Source organism: Lactuca serriola, chromosome 4 (assembly GCF_051521515.1).
Source record: "Lactuca serriola cultivar US96UC23 chromosome 4, Lser_US96UC23_V15, whole genome shotgun sequence".
Lineage (NCBI taxonomy): Eukaryota > Viridiplantae > Streptophyta > Magnoliopsida > Asterales > Asteraceae > Lactuca > Lactuca serriola.
In genome coordinates, this window is record NC_136411.1 from 374,539,099 (window position 1) to 374,553,947 (window position 14,849).

Sequence of the window (14,849 nt, forward strand, 5' to 3'; positions counted from 1 at the left end):
CAGTCAAGCAAGCGGTGGGTGAGAGTGGACACCCATTAAGTTGCCATTTTATAGGCAACAACCTTATACCCACCTTATAGACCGGCTTCGTGAATGAGGCGTACTAGCGGTAAGACTGACTTTACTCTTATACATATATATATTATTAACTTATAATATTATAAAGTATAAGGGTTGAATTTTAACTTTTAAAATTCTAAGGGCTAACTTGGAATTAAAGTATTCATAAGTGAAAACTTTACAAATTCCAAAACTTGAGGGCAAGTTTTGAAACTATTCAAAACTTTTCATTTCTTGTAACTTATGAGTTTAATAGAGTAATAAAATGAGGACTTTTCATTTTTCTAACTCTTGTGTTCTTTTAATGGTTTTTTTTTAATCCAAGAGACTTTTGGTTTTCCATAACTTGAGGACAAGTTATGGACTCCATTAAAACACATTATGATCAAGAATTAAACTACCATATAGGTTACAAATAATTCCTATGATCATCTAAACTTCATAAGAACAAGAACATGAATATGAACACTTTCAAGAATCAAAATCACATTAAACTTTGTAATTTTGATAACTAGTTGTTGTAAATGAATTAGCAAAAACATTACACCAGCTAAAACAAGTTTTCAAGTACCAAAACAGTTTAGGGTAATGTTTCCAATCCATTTCCAGCAACTAAAGTCGAAAATCTGCACTCTGTCGACCCTACTCGCCGAGTTGCATGAACCTACTCGCCGAGTAGGTTGAAGATACACATGAACTCGCCGAGTCCCCCCCATGGACTCGCCGAGTCCATTCGTCAGATAGCAAGTTTTCGACTTTTTTCAACTTTTAATTACAAGTATAAGAGAAAGCAAGCCTAGGCTCTGATACCACTGTTGGGTTTTGAGCATTCTAACACTCCTAAGTGTACATGCAACCCTAAATACCTTGGATCTATGTTTTCTCTATTATACATGCAAATAAGAACTTCCAAGGTATTATCCTAATCTAGCATATAAAACAATGAATATAATAAGATAGAATACATACCTCTTTCATGTAGAAAGTCTTCATGAAGCTTGAGTGCCTAGTGCCCCAAGTGTGACACCTCAAATGGAATCACAATCATCAAAACACTTAGAATAGCTTGAGAGAATTCTACAACTCATGAAATCGGCTAGCCCTCTCTAGAATAATACTAGTCACCAATTTTGGTCAAGAATAAGATGCTTATATAGTTAGGGTTACACCATGTAAACCCTAATTGACATGGCCTTTCATTTCCATGATCCATGGGTACAAATACACCATGGAGCATCCATGGACCATCCTATGGGTTTTAGCCCAACTTGATTATCCATGGAGCATTAGCCCACTATACAAGTATGGATGATTTACACAATCAACCCATATATTTAATTAGTCTTCTTTTGATCACTTAATTAATCCTAGATTAATTCTTGATCAATACTAGTTAAATAATCTTATTATTCTTATTATTAATATACTAGAACTTATAATATATTAATAACCATAAGTGTCTTATTTCTCTCATTATAGTCTATCCAAGTGCATGATGGTATGCAACCCAAATGGACCATGCCGGGTCGGGTCAAGTCTTACCAATTATAGTTATGGACTTAGACATTAATCCAACAAGTCCACCACTATCTCGTGCCATGGAAGTGTTACAAGGACGTGTCTTCAATCATTAAGATTACTCTTTACTTTTCGACTAGGAAAGTAGTAATTACGACTGGTTATGTTCTACGTACCTGTCCTTTACACTCGAGCCTAGGTGTTTTATTAAGGACATTACACTCGAGCCTAGGTGTTATCTAAAGATGACTGTCCTTTACACTCGATCCTAGGTGTATTATTAAGGACGTTACAAATGATATATATGTTTTATCTTATGGTGATTGTCCTTTACACTCGATCCTAGGTGTATTATTAAGGACATTACAATTGATTTGCGTGTCATGATGATGTTTATCTTTCACACACTCGAGCCTAGGTGTATTATTAAGGATATACAGATGTTTTATGTTTTATGATGGTGTATGTCTTTTACACTCGAACCTTAGTGTTTTATTACAGACATTACAATGGTTTATGTATTCTATCAGTTTAAGTGTGAACAATCAAATGCAAAGTACACAATATAATAGTGTATAATAAGAATTGAAAATCGGGTTAAAACAAACAACTCTGCAAGTTAAAAAGGTTTGTTAAAAAGGTTTTCAATTCTTAAAAATGTACAATTATGAAACCAATTAACTTAAATCATGTAATTGAGTACAAGATATTCTTGTACTTTTGCTTATATTCCCCCCCTGAAAACATTGAAAAACCATTGAAAAAGGGTAGGGGTATGAACTTACCGGACGTGGAAATGTGTCGATTTTGGATGCTAAACGTCGAATCGAGGCCTGATAACACGCGAGATTTCTATGTAAAATGAAATGGCATACAAATATATCTAATTAAATTTACTAACTCTTATTAGATATGAAGTTACACTCCAACGAACAAAAACACCTCAAAACAGGTGTTTGGAGTGACCCGGGTGACATCTACGGACGGGAATTGAAGCGAGGGACTTGGCATTTGAGTTTACTCCCCAAGAGTAAACTCCTTAATGATGTTTACGGCCTAAACACCCATTCCCCATGAGTTTACAGCCGTAAACTCATGGTGGGGTGGTTTATGGTGTTTAATGGGTCACAAATGGATATTAACACTTGGAAATGCTTGGAATAATTTTACCTAAGGCTTGGACTGAATTAAAATCACCAAATACAACCTTTAAGGGAGTTTACGGCCTAAGCATGGGGCCTATGGCCGTAAACTCTCAAATCCTCTTGAATAAGTGTTTTTAAGGTCCCAAAATTAATCACATGTGATTCTAAAAATTCCCACGTGCCTAGAAATGAGTTTGGGGCACCAATTGACACTCTTTTAGGAGTTTACGGCCATGGGGTATGTTCTATGGCCGTAAACTATCAAATGTGGGGTTTTGATGTTTTTAAAGTCCTTAAACTATTTTTGGTTGGTCCTATGATTTATTCCAAGGCTTTTGGTGGTGTTGGATGGCTTTCTAACACCTTAGAAGTGAATTTATACCCATGTTTGAGGAGACTATGATCACTTTAAATAGTGTCCAAGTTCGGGACACGGTATAATTCTACCCGATACCGGTGTTAGACGGGGCTTTTGGTCGCACCCGGCCAATTTGCCGTAACCCGATATGGTTGATTCTAGAAATGTTCCGATCATTAATATGTGGCGTTAGAATGAGTTCTAAGAGTAGTAAGACACTTATTAAGTCATAAAATAAAACTCACATTAACGACTTAATAAAAGGTCGGAAACGGAAACGAAGTCGGAAACGACGATTGGATGAGCGGAATGAGTCGTGAAAAGGGATTTTCAATTACGGATATGAATTTCGGGTTGTTACATACAGAGCATTCCAAAGGAGATTAGCTCATTGGAAACATCCTTCTTGCATTAAGTTTCCTAATCTTACACAGATTGAATAATTTCTAACTTTGAAACATTTCCATATTCCATTTTGACTATCACTTCTGAACAAGAGTTGCCTCCTTACAGATTATGTCAATATGGCCCTTCCAAAGTTAACATTATACTTCCAACTGTCCTTGAGCAACCAATCTTTGGTAAACCTTAGATTCTCCTTGACAATTGCTTAATCATTTTAGTCATATCCAGTTCTAGACCTTTTCCCTTCTTAATGCCCTAGGTATTTGGAAAATTTTAGAAAGGATGAATATAGCACATGTAATTGATCCTATATCCTAAGCATATGGGACTCGATTCATGATGTCTCACATAAAGACTAAACTAGTCTTTGCTATAATATTTCCACTTCAATTTGCCAAGTTCTCATAATTTAGATTATGAAAAGGGATGTCGTAATCATAATCGAATTTTAAAACGCAAATAATGAACACGTATATAGAATTTCCTTATGTTGAGCCATTCTAACATGAAATTCATATATATTCTTGACTAAATTTGATTAAAATCTCATGATCTAAGCTGATAGATTTGAGATGAAATATAGTTTCCTCTCCCTTAATTATAGCAAAACAACTCTTTCCCAGTTGAAACCTTTTGTTTTCAATAATTAACTTTGCTAACTTGCAATCGTTATCATAATTATCATGCTCCCACTAACATTATGATTATTAGCATAACACTTATGCTCCCAATAGCTTTGACATGTACTCAGAAATCAGCTGGACTTCTAGAAATCAATACTTTACTAACTTTCTTACCAAAGTTCATATTTCTGATACTAGATTGCTTTTATAAAACTTTATCATAATCATACACCTTATCTTAGATAGCTCACAGGTGTGTCTAAACAATTTAAGAACTATGAAAAGGGATGCCGTGATCATAGTCTCAATTGTTTATACCTTTGCCACTTCTCACAAGTCCATGTTAGTGTGCCGGTAAACCACACATGCTCCACTAACGACTTTGAGAATGCAAATATCACAATTGCTATCTACCTAAAATCTACTTAGTGAACGTGTTTCCTCACCATCATTTTAATTTCATGAATCAGAGAGAAACCTTATGACACTTAGATCTAATAGTGTATGTGTTCTTATCCATGTGAATTATCAAAACCATAGTCACAAGACAAGGATAATGACAAATTCAAACTCATATGGACTGAACTCAATTTTAATTTCTTACCATCTGGCAGCTCAAGCGTCTGCCATTACTTCCAAGTTGTTGTGCAGCCAATTGAGAACTCTAAGAACTCATATGCATAGCCAACTTTAATTGGAATGGGCACAGAATATGTCAGCACGATAGGTTATAAACCTCAATTCGTGTGCTAGTGAAGAACTTCAGGTTTTATTCTTGATCAGTTCTTGAGTCTTTCAAGACCTTTAAGACTCCTACTGTCCTCATGACATATAATACTTTCTTGTCAGATATTCAAGAGATAGTGTGGATTCTAATCAAGATAAACACTTCACACAATTGGCCTTAGTTGGTCTTTCTTTTATCCAAAACATCACAACTTACCAATTTCAAATGTACAAGAGTAGAAAACTTTTACTCTTACATTTGACAAGTGTTTTAAACCTTCGTTAAGAGATGGCACTCACATTACATTCTTAGAGTATAACTCAAGGAGTTCTTTTTTTGGAACGAAGTATGAATCATCTTCTTGATTTAACCACTTCAACAATTCATAGCTCCTCTTCTTAGCTATCAGAATGCACTTAGAGGATGAATTGTGATAAGTTCTCGTAATCATTAAGATGATCATATAACATGATACTAAAGTACTCTCCCATCTTTTCAGATTTGAGAAACATTTATCCTTCTGTCTAATTTGATTCTTCTTATTCGCTCTGCCATACATGGGAACCTTTTCCAATGTCTCAGAATTACACTCAACCTTGTAAGTATAACCATATTTACTGAACTTTAGTAAATTATGACGAATAATCTTATCGATCTTTTGTGGTGGACTTGACCAGTGCACAAGAATGTGTATTCGATCCCTTAGTCCTTTACTTGACTCACACATCCATGTGAACAAGTAGTTACTCTTAATTTTTCCAATTCTTGAAAATTCTCATCCATCATACTATACAACTTGCATGATTCCAAGTTCCGATCCAATTGAAACTTGGGTGATGAGGATCTTTCCTTATTTGGTAAATGTAGACATTACCACAACTGAAAGAATAAATTTTATATATCCACTCTTGCTATTAATGAAATCATATAAGCAACAATTTTTTCACAAACGCCATTGTAAGGATACATAAAATAAATAAAATACAAAAAATTTCCTTTTATTTTAAAACTTTGCGGAAAAACATATCCTTACGATCCATATGAAAACTTGTTGTTATCTATTCCTAAGCAATATCTCATAACACCTAAGAAGTAGCTCAAGAATCTGATCTTCAAACTATACGATAGAAATCCATCTACGCAATTAGATTCAGCATATTCTTTCTTTAAGTTCCTTCCTTTTCTTTGATTCTTAAAACATCACCATGTGACCCAGTCACATCATGTATCAAGAATCGCAAAATAGAAACTTAACAGAGTTAGATAGTGGACTTTACCTGAAGTAGAGTCAAACTTATTGACTTTAATATCCTTAGGTAAATTTGGTAGCTTCGCAACCAATGCCCTTTCCTTTGGCATTGGACCCTTGATAATGGGACTATCTCAGACTTAGCCTCTCTCTCTTTACCATTTGGTCAACTGAGTTGACTATGGCCGATCCATTTCCATTGGGAAAGGAGAGCTTTATTGGATATCCAATGTCATCATTGTCAATGTCCATAAAGTTTTGGAAGTTGATCTTAGCAAATAGATAAGATCATTAAGGGTCTTGTCATAGTCTGTTTCAAGGAGTCCCAAAGGAACTGACTATGTGACTTAGAAATTAGTTGAGCCTGTAGTGGTGTTGATTATGATGGCATGTGCGGAATTAGGAAATATCTAGTGATTCATCATACAAATCAAAAACACAAGGAGTAAATAAATCATTGTAAGCTCTTATTAGATCTAGAAAGATTATACAAATGGGTTTGTATACAATTTCTCTCTCTAGTTTAACACTTCAAATGGTTCAATTACATAATGGGAGTCACTCACTTCCTATTTATAGGAAAGACTCAACCCATTTACACATACAAAGAGGAAAGCCTAAACACTACATCCAAGCATGACTTTGCACCATAACATTCTCCCCCTCAAAGTTAGGATTGGATGTCCGGCTTTAATCTCCAACGAGCTAGCACGATCAAGACCAAACTCCCCCTCGAAGTAACACCGGTCTTCAAATCCGCAAATGAATATTCGACAAACCTGAGAAGCTTCGAATACCCATCATTCTCCCCCTTTTTATAATCAAAAAATGATTACAAAACCCACTAAGGATGAGAAGCGCCCGAGGAATAGTCTTCATGAAAAGGCCACAAAAAATTTACAATTTATGAAGAATTTTGAGTTTTTGGGTGAAAGTTCCAAGATTTTTCAAAATCCGGGTAGAAATTGTCACTTTCTGAAACTTGCAGGGACGCGTTGCGCTAAAAACAGTCAAATATGCGAAACTCTAGCCCATTTGCGAAACCAGGCATAAAGCGTAAATTCGCACAAACTGCAGGGACTAGAACTGAAAATTCTACAATTTCTCAGCTTATATTTCCCATTTTCCGAAGTTGGGTATTTGTTGCCAAAAATGCGAAACTGCAGGGACTCTTTTCGAAAATTTCTTCATTTTCTTAATGCTTCACAGTAACACTCTATGCTTCGCACGTTCAGTCAATTTCATGAATGCGAATCATGGATGAGATGACTTCGCATTTTGACTCCAAAATTGAACAAAACACAGTCTGATATGCGAACCCAATTTTTGATCTCTGTAACCAAATATGCGAAATTGATTGAGACCCGAATGCGAAACCGATTTTTATACACTCAAACGCGAACACAAATTGATTTCACCCATATGCGAACTCAATTTATTTCATATGCAAACTGAAACCCAGATGTGAACTCGCACAAATCAATCACAAAATTTTCTCATTCGCATTTCATTCACCAATAATTTTCAATCACAAACGAGTGAACCTTGATTTCAACTATTCGTCAATCGACTCTAAAATTTCTTCGATCACAAACCAACACTTCGTGTTTACATCTATTGGCAGTAATCAATCCAAAATCAAAGTCATTATCCAACATATAGCCTTCGTTAACAATAATCGAATCCATGTATTCCAATACAGTTTACTTCACAATCGATATCTTCCGATCGATCGAAAGCAAACCAGTTCATTTTCTAGTTCATCAACATCAAACCTTCCTAAACGACTCGACATCGATACTCAAGTACAGACTGTAAACACTTCAATTTCCATAATCAATTGATTAATAACGAAGTCTTCGTTATATCGATATCAATCCTTTGTGACTCCAAAAATCTGTTCGTCCCCAATAATCAAGCTTTCCTATATGCGAAAATTAATTTTCCCAATCGATATTCAAAACAAAACTCGTCTTCAAGAACAAATCAAATCAAATCAAACTCCAAAATCAAAACAATTTCGACATCCATAGCCCAAATACAACTTGTATCATCCAATTTCTTTCACCATTTCATTGATTTATCCCAATAAAATCGACTTTGACTTTTTCTGGACTTGACTTTTCGAAGTCAACACTCAACAAAATTCAAATTAATAATTCAAATAGCAAATTTTGGATCAAAAACTTGATAAACCATTAATTCTTCACTTGTTCTTCATGAAAATATCAAAGTTCTTGATCAATTTCATCAAAATAAAAGACTCAATCATCGACTTCACGCTATGACTTGAAGAAAGTCGATTTTATCTTCTATTGAATCATATGAAATTGAAGCTCATTTTAAGATAAGCATTATACATCGATAGGAAAGAGACAATGAGAAAACGAGATTAAGAACAGAAGAACAACTGATTATAAAGAAACATTATGCGATGCTACAAGTACACGATGCGTGTGTACAAGTCAAAAGATGAACAACCATATACTTAAACTTAGATATCAAAGTGATTGAATAAAATGAGTTTGGGCTAAAATCATATGAACTGTTAATACATCGATAAAGATTATCATCGCCATTGAAGATAATGACATCGCCATTGAAGATGATCAAGAATTGAAATATTCGATCGATACAGAAAAATACATCAATGATATTTATTCAGTCCGATGATTATTAGAGTACAAGATTAAGCGAATGGAGAAATGTAAATGATGAAGAGTGTTTAACGGATGCTTTTGGGTTAAATCGATTGGATCAATGAAAGTAATAGATGAATAGTACAAAATTTGCAAATTTGGGCTCAATATGAATGGTGATCAGATTATCATTTTGGGCTTATATTTGGACCAAATGAACAGTAATATTGAAATTTGATTTTGACTTTTTGTAATTTTGATCTAAACAAAAATAATTTGATCAATCAACGGGGTTTGAAACGGTTTTGATCCAATGAGGCAAATCGATCAAAAATGAAAAACGCAAAATACAAATCGAAATCATGGATGTTTTGGAATCCATTTGAGAATTTGAGTTACCTTTTTCACGAATCGAGATCCATTTTCAACGAACGAATCAAATTTGGAAGATCTTGGTTCTTTTTTCGGAATGAGAAAATCTCCAAAACGAACATTGTACCACCCACCATGCGAGATGTACAACTCGTTCTTCGTGTTCTTCGTGTTCTTCAACGATCCAAGAACATCTTCAAAAGAACCACCAACACATTTGGGTTTTGACTTCAAATTCAACGCAACTTTTGGAGATTGTTGCTTTGGAACCCAATTTTGCTTCACGGATTTTGGCTTCACAACATTTGACGATTTTGTGAATAAACCCGCTTGTTCTTCCGATTCATCTTCTTCTTCTTTTTCTTTCTCATCTTTTTGCATCTTGAAGACTTGACTTCATGAACAAACCCACTTTCAACAACATGAACATTTTGAGTTTGAATCAAATCTTTTGGAGTTTGATATTTGTGAATTTCTTGAACCACCGGCTTCTGATAAGAAATCATTCCTTCAAACGAATCACAAGAACACAAAATATCATCAGTTTGAACTCCACTTGAGCAAAAAAGTTTTTCATCTTGAGAATCAACTTGAACTCCTTTTTCTTGAACATCAAGAACATGATGATCATCAAGAACATCTTCAACAAACATAAGAGCTTGAAGATCACATGGGTTTTCAACAAGAGAGATGTAACTCTTATTAAACAAGTCACTTTCTTCTCCTTCCTCTTGATTCTTGTTACGAGGTATCATGAACATGGAAAGATCATACAAACATTCAATCTTCGAAAGTTGTTGAAATATCAATCTTCCATGATCATCTTTCAAACCTCCATAAGAAACCATAGAATCCCATGAAATCAAACCTCATTTCAACAATAATCCATAGAATTGAAATTCGTTCACTTCGTATTTCACACCTTTAATAATTACAATCCAAGAATCATACTCCAAACGCACCATGATCAGAAAAACTTGAAGATTTCTAGAGAGAGAAAGTGATTTTGAATGGGTTTTCTAGAAAGAGAAAGTGATCCAGACAAGTATTCTAGAGAGAGAAAGTCGAATTATGGATCAAATCAAGGAAACATTCGACTTCTAGAATACAAAAACACTCTCTAAACACGAAGATCAATGAACAATAAGAATCACCAAATCAAAATAGCCATCAAGGATCCATTCTTGATGAAAATCAAGAGCACCCGCTCTGATACCAATTGAAGAGAATTGTTATTGAGATTATGAAAGAAATTATGATGTGAGTGATTGAAAAGTAAGAACACGAAGAGTAAATATTAATCAGATCTTATATTGATAAAGACTGATTACAGGAATAAGCAGAAAGGATATTTGAGTTCCAAAAGTTATCCTCTACTTCTATCCTCAGTCCCTATTTATAGGGAACCTAAGTGTACAAAAAATATACTAAGTCTATTACAATACGCTTCGCATAAAACTGACTTAGTAAAATAACTAAAAATGCGAAACTAAACAAACACACAATTCGACTTTAACAATTTTAACCTCTACAATTATGATTTGAGTGATTGAAAAGTAAGAACACGAAGAGTAAATATTAATCAGATCTTATATTGATAAAGACTGATTACAGGAATAAGTAGAAAGGATATTTGAGTTCCAAAAGTTATCCTCTACTTCTATCCTCAGTCCCTATTTATAGGGAACCTGAGTGTACAAAAAATATACTAAGTATATTACAATACGCTTCGCATAAAACTGACTTAGTAAAATAACTAAAAATGCGAAACAAAACAAACACACAATTCGACTTTTACAATTTTAACCTCTACAATCTCCCCTTTGGTAAACAGTCGAAGCTATTCAGTCCATAAGCCTTTGAATAGTTGAGTGAATTGTCTTTCGCACTTCTCCATACCAGGAAATCACCTTCTTGAGCTCCTTCTTGTCTCCTTCATTATTCTTCTTGCAGTTGTTCATACGAACAATATAGTGCGTATATTGCGAAGAAGTATATCTTTCAACCTCTGAGACCTTAAACAAAAATTTCTTGGGATTTCCCTTCGTATCTCTTCCCGAAAACACCATGCCAAAAGGTTTCAGGCATATTTCCCCAAAAACATACTTTGATAATGCTAACTGGGTTAAGGTTTTTTCCCAAGGGACGTTCACTTCCCTTCCCAAAGTAGTTGCCAATTCTTCATCAGTTAGAGCCAAACAATCGAAGTAATTATGGATATACGTCTTGACATGTGTGAACCCGATCCTAAACACTTCAGTCTCAGACCCTTTGAGCTTATTCTCTTCCATATGATTCAAAATGAGAGCCACTTGAATTTAATCATTGCAATTCATCAGAGGGAAGTCAGCTATTGTGAAGTCATACTGCTTGTTATCAGCTCGAATAACAAAGTAACAAAAATTCTGAAGCATGTCTTCAAACATCGTATCTTTCTTGATCGTTAACACGTTTTTGATCTTCATTAAAGACCATACTTCATCTGGATTCTTCCCCAATACAGCATGAAATCTGATTTTCATGTGTATGTAATCATCAGGATTGTTAAACTTCTCACTAATCTTGTATTGAGCTGTAATGAAGAGCATTTCGTTAATCGGAAAATCTAACTGACAATTATCTGAATTAGCAATATCATAACTTCTCTTCGGCTTCTTTTCGAATTCATACATTTCCCTTCCCACAACTTTTGACTCTATAGTTTCATAAGAGTACAACTTCGCAGGATCTCCTTTGTTCATTGTAGGAGGATCACTTGCTCTTTGCCTCATAATACTTTGGACTTGTCTCATTCTTTCCAACTCAGCCTCTACTTCAGCTTTCTTCTCCTCCTTCAATTTTTCGTACAATATTCCTTTTCCTTTTCCCACAATATCAGTTTGAGGTTTCGTACTCGAACTTCCTTTTCCTTTTCCCGCAATTGGTCTTGTGGTTATTGTTGTTGAGGAAATTGGCATCGTAAGTATTGGAAGAGTAGATTTGAGCTAAGTAGATATTACTTTCCCCACAGTCTTCGCATCATCCTCTTTAACTAAATTTTTCTCTCCCCCGTGCACCCCTGTGAAAGCAGGTGGGGCACTCTTTGGTAGTAAAGAGGTGAAGTTCGCAATCGAAGCCAGTGCCTTCTGAATTGCTTGTTCCAAAGTATTAACCTTTAGAGATAAGAACTCAGGAGTGATAATTTGCTGAGTTGAAGATTACGAAACCACAGTTTTCAGCTCAGTCACCAACTTGATCAACTGATCAAACTTCTCCTTGGTTTCTTTGTGGTTAGCTTCAAGGATATGGGGCAACAACAACTTTGTGCATTGCTATAGCAACCACATCAACCCATTTTTGGACTTCGATATGTTGAGAAATAATATCCCGAAGCTCCTTCTCAAGTTCGGTCTTTAACTCTTCAAGCTTTAAGTTTACATCCTCCCGAACTTTTTTCACATCCTGTACAAACAGAACATCACGTTCTTTTGCTACAGTTTTTAACTCCTGGACCACCCCAAAAAAATTACTTCCTTGAGCTTGAATGCGAAGCTCAGTGTTTTTATCTGTGTGATCAACCTTATCCAATATTCGCTTCTCAGCAGCCTTAAGCATAATATCAACCTCCATTGCTGAGATAGATGATATTCTGCCAGAATCAGCTTGTGACTGAATAATGGCATTCAACATATGATTCAGGATTTTGAACTGCTTTCCTGTCATAAGCATATGATCAGGTATATCCTCCTCCTTTGAATCAAAGTGAATATCTTCAAATACTCCTCTAAAAGCTCCTCCTTCGGTTTCATTATCAGACATGGGTTGCGAAGGTTGAGAAGTTTCAGGTGATTGCGAGGGAAATAGGGTTGTAAATGGGTTTTGTAGAGGATGATCAAAAATGGATGAGGTTGTGGATAGTGTAGTAGTTGGAAATGATACAAGTGGTAATGAAATGGGTAAGGTGACTGGTAGGCTAATTGGCAAAGTGGTTTCAACACTTGTGATAGGTGCCCCCGTATCAGATACGTTGACAACCGTATCAAAATAGGTACCTCCTCAGAAATTGATTTGGTAGTGACTATTTCAAGTGGTTGTGATGAAATTTGTGAAACTTGAATATTTGACACAGGTGGAACAGAAATGATTACCGGTGTAGAAACTAGTGGAGTGTCTGGAACCACCTCTTCATCGGAAGACTCATTGCAAATTATCAGCTTTCGCTTTTTCAAAAATGTTTGTTGCATTTGTTTCGCAACATCTTGAGCACGTTGTCTCTTAGATCCTGGAGAGACAGGAGCGTGAATATTGCGAACTGTCACCCCCTTACTGCTCACTTCAGTCTTGTGAATCTTTTTCAATACCCCTGATTTTGAGGGTATTGTTTCCTTCTTCGATTTTGGCGAGGTTTCCTCTATCTGAACCTCCTCTTCTTGACCCTATTTTGAAGATTGAGCAGTTGCATCATTCTTGGTAGCCTTTTTCTTCTTTGGGCTTTTGGCAGCAACTTCTAACAAAATTCCAGTCTTCACAGCTGGATTGAAAGTCTTCATGTAGCGTATCAACACCTTGTGAGTGGATGATACTTTGCGAAGCATCGAATCCGGAATGCGAGCAACATGAGTAAAAATATTTTCATCATCCTCCACCTCCTTAGGAAATTGATATAATGAAAATTCAGCCACATCAGCACCCTCTGGAACTTAAATTCCCTCTTTGTCATACACCTTTTCCAGAATAAGGCTCCAATACCTTGCGCATGAAATTCCTTTTTTCCGAATTCGTGTTTTCTAGACTCTTAACAAGCTCCTTCCATAATTGAGTTGCGTAGTCCACACTAATATCATAGTACAAGCCCATTACCATGGCATAAACTTCCATACACCCCGTGTCAAGACGAACTGTGCGTCCTGTTAAGCATCTGAGAAAAATACCAAACAGAAAATTCCACATACACGGTAGTCCTGACTTTCTGAAGTCACTGATCTTCTCAAGTGTTGGTTGATGGCCCATTTCGTTGAACATGTGGATGATTTGGGAATTAATGGGTTTGAAAAATGGAGGGTTGTTAGGGATTTTCAAGAATTCAATGAACATCTTCTTGGTAAGCTTAACCCGTTTTTTGTTCATCATGTTGAAGGTTATCACATCAGTGGTGTAGTTGTGTGAAGCCGATGAAGCTACCAATGACAACCATGTCATCGTAACTGAGAAAGAACTAAACATGGCAGTGGACAGGGGTGATCGTTTCAAGGCAACTATAAGCATCTTCAGTCCTTCAGGATAAGAAGAGACATTTGGATCAACTTGATAGTTAGTGCTTTGGATCTTCCTTAGTGATTGTGAGAGAACTTCATCAGTGTTTGATAGACAGTGTTCTTTTTCTCCTGTTTCTTTCGCAACATGCAATCGGCTGCGAAGTGATTCGCACCATTGCAGTAGTGACTGTAAATTCCTAAGTCACCTTTCAGCTTCTTCACTTCTTTTGCATCTTTTTGTTTCTGATCCGCTTTCTCCATTTTCTTCCTCTCCTCTCCTCCAGTTTTTGTGACTCCACTCTTCGCATCACTAGCCTTTCCTTTTGGATTAAAAAGGCTTTTTGAAAAATTACTTAACTCTGTTATTTGAGTAGAATGCCACAGCTTCATCATCAGAGTTCATCAAAAATCCATCATTATCTGAACCATCTTTTTCATTAACATCAACTTCTGATACCTTTAAAACAAGAGCCAAAGGACCTCCAATACTCTGTTTTGATTCTTCATACATTTCTGAAA